At 36.3% G+C, this 3,320-nt stretch overlaps 1 protein-coding gene across 4 annotated transcripts in view; it reads left to right on the forward strand.

Moving 5' to 3' along the window:
* The window catches only part of CLIC5 (chloride intracellular channel 5), a 241,100-nt gene extending 238,517 nt beyond the window's left edge, over positions 1–2,583 (forward strand). For all 4 annotated transcript variants that reach the window (XM_074310752.1, XM_074310755.1, XM_074310754.1 and 1 more), the window contains one exon: positions 1–2,583. This exon is cut by the window's left edge and continues 1,739 nt beyond it. The gene's annotated coding sequence lies outside the window, so the exon portion shown is untranslated.
* Positions 2,584–3,320: the final 737 nt, after the last annotated feature.

Below are 3,320 nucleotides of genomic sequence, written 5' to 3' on the forward strand. Positions count from 1 at the left end.
CAACATTTTGCTTATATCACTTCCCCCTCATAATGGAAGGATTCTGTGAACAGGGAGCTTAAAAAATGAACTGCCCACTAGCTGTGTGTCTCCCAGTGAATTCATTGTGAGGAACACTATAGCAGGACAGGAACCAGATCCTTCCTTATTTACTGCCTGCTGGTAAGAATGAGCAGGTTTAAAGAGTACCTCAAAACCACTAAACTTGATTCAATATTTCCCACCATGGTCAACACAGACAGGTAGTGATCTCTCCATGGGAACAGCACCAAATAGTGGCAACAGAGAAGAGCATCTCCCTTTCCCCTGGGATTTTGGAAGGGGAAATGACATCTTGATCAGAAGACAGAGAAGGAAATGGATGTACCTTAATTCTCAGTATTTTGCCTTTTGCCTGTAGAAGGAAATGACTCAGTGAGACTTTTATAAGCCTTGGGGGAGTGAGGGGTGGTAGAAGGAAAGCAGGGTTGAAAATAGAGAATGAGCCAATTCAGTGCTCCATCTCAAAGAACCTTTCCACGGGCTCCATGGAAACCCTGCAACTTGAGATGTTTAAACATGAGTCCTGATGAGGAAATTAACCATTTTTACTATAGGAAAACGTTCTGAATTGGACTCTGGGGGCTGATGACCTGAATGGTCCCGGAGGTCTTTTAATTAGTGTGAAATCCTGTCATACTCAGAAATGCTTCCTTAGCCTTACAGAACAAATTAGATGATCTGGAAAAGACTTTACATTGCTCCTTTCTATGAGCTTCCACACCCTCAACCTTCTTTCCCTTAAAAGACCTTTGATAGTGTGTACACAGGGACCTACTGTCAGTTCCAAGGCATGCAGCTTTAGTGAGAGTTGTAAATGGAATATGCAAATAACTCTGATGGATACCCCAAAGCCAATAGTGAGAGAATCTCTTAAAAAAATAACATCTTTAAGGCCAATTATGATCTTGATTCTTGAGGTAATTCCATGTATAATCATAGTCAATGACTGAGAATTTACAATGGCACTTTTAAATGATACTTGGTTTATATATACATTTTTATCTCAAAAAAAGTAACATCTTTGATTAATGTCCATTTAAAAATAATATCTTAAAACTGGATTGATTGGAGAATAAAGATCAGCAAAGTATAGTGGAAGCCCTGAGCTGAGAGTCAGAATATTTGGATTTTCATATTTGACTTCTAAGTCATTGTGTAGCTACTAACAACTTATTCCCCTCTCTAGACGTCATTTTCTTTACCTGTTAAATAAGGAGATGAATCATGATCTCCAAGTTCTTAACACATTGATCTTTTATAGTTCTAATCACACCAGAAATATTATTTCCCTATTCATCATTTTGAAAATCCTTGCATTCTCCTTTGGAAATTTGTTTATAGACCTGATGATTATCACATATATTCTGCTCACTATTCAGTCCTAATGAAAGACTGAACCAGCTCTAGATCTGTGTTTCTATGGACTAAATTTCTATAATGAATTAAAGTTATTGAGGAAGCCAAAAAAGAATTAGGTCTCTCAAGGAAACATTAATAACATGTGACCCACGATAAGAGAAACAAGAGTATCCATAGCCAAATTTGAGTTAATCCCACAGAAATTTCCTCTTGAATGTTCTGTGAGACAACTTTTGTACCTTCTTAATGAGAGTATAAATCCAAGATATTACTTCTTAGACAGATACAACATTAATCCCATGATTATGATAGAGTTGTTTCCCAAAGGTTCATTTCTTCATTTTTTGTGTTTGACATTGCTACTTTTCGTCATTATTTTAAAGTTTTATTTGGAGAGTTATTTTTTATTTCCTTTGAAGTGATCTTTTCTGGTGGTGAGAGAACTTGTTTCAAATTCATGTGATCTTTTGAATCATTCTATGTGCAAGAAAGAAAATGCCAATCTATTTGGCTTCTGAGTTCAAATCCAATAACTATACATTGTAATCCTCTTGATAAATAAAAGAAATAAAAATGTGATGTTACCCCATCCCTTCCAGGATCATATCAGAGAATTGTTACATAACAAGTTGATACTAGATGTGTTAAAGCAGAAGCCATCTTCCATAGTAGAAATTACGTCTCTTTAAATGAATATATGGTTGATTTTTTTTTAAAGCCCTGTTGGTGAAACCTAGTCTTAAGGAGACAAGCACTAATGACCTGATTCTCTTAATATAAGAGCAAGTTCTCTAACAAAGGCTATGCCAGCCTACATTAAGATAGGAGCAATTCAATAGAGATGATTAAATATTCTTCTTTTGTCCTGAGCCTCTGACAGACCCTACTAAATCTATGGACTGACATAATAATAACTAATATTTCTCTATCATAAGAAGGAGCATTTTGTTTGCAGACGTACTCCAATACAAAGTCATCTGATTCTCACTAGACCTTTAACTGTGGTAATAAATAACAGGACTTTGATGTGAAGCCACAATAAATGTAAAATGCTTTTGAAATGAAGAAAAAAAAGGTTTGTTTTTTTTTTTCTCCCCATGGATCTGAAGCACTTATAAAATTATTTCTCAATTTTGATTGGTTAACTGATTCAAATAAAATTTGGTTTATTTTCAAATTTAACAGAAAGGGTCATCAAACTTTTGTAAAATGTGGAATAAAAGTGTTTCAGGGGATTGCATTTATGACATAATTTTCTGGAATTCCAGAAAGCTCCATCGACCTCAAAGCCCAGTTCACTGGCCTGCACTGCTGCTCTATGCCAAACCATACTCTTCCCTGTCCTTCCTTTCTCCTCCTCCCACAAATCTCTGTACAATTTACCTTTTCCCAAGAATTCTACCTCCAGTGTAATTACCTTTATAAAAGAAAAGGGGAGGGGATAGCTAGTTGGTGCAGTAAACAGCACTCAGGAGGACCTGATTTCAAATCTGGTCTCAGACACTTCCTAGCTGTGTGACCCTGGGCAAGTCATTCAATCCCAATTGCCTCAGCCAAAAAAAAAAAAAAAAAGAAAAAAAGAGGAAAGAGGATTGGGTCATTGCCAGCTTCTAGGAAAATGCAGGTAATTTAAGAAGCAAAAGGTTTCTGATTTTAGTTTTCTATTATTGCTTGGTCCAATAACATGTATTTTAAATTAGTTTAAGCATGCAGCATTGAGCTAGGTTACTACTACCTAGGATAAATTCGTACTTGAGTTTAGTTCGTTGTCACCTCAGGAAATTTATCAGTCCTGGTCTCTAAGAGATGAGTGTCCTGGGTACTGATGGTAATGAAAGGTAGGATCAGTTTCTGACCAGAGAATCCCAAGTAGGTTTCCTATAGAGCATCAAGTATTGGGGAAACAGCGTGGGATTTTG

Source organism: Sminthopsis crassicaudata, chromosome 4, assembly GCF_048593235.1.
Source record: "Sminthopsis crassicaudata isolate SCR6 chromosome 4, ASM4859323v1, whole genome shotgun sequence".
Taxonomy (NCBI): Eukaryota; Metazoa; Chordata; class Mammalia; order Dasyuromorphia; family Dasyuridae; genus Sminthopsis; species Sminthopsis crassicaudata.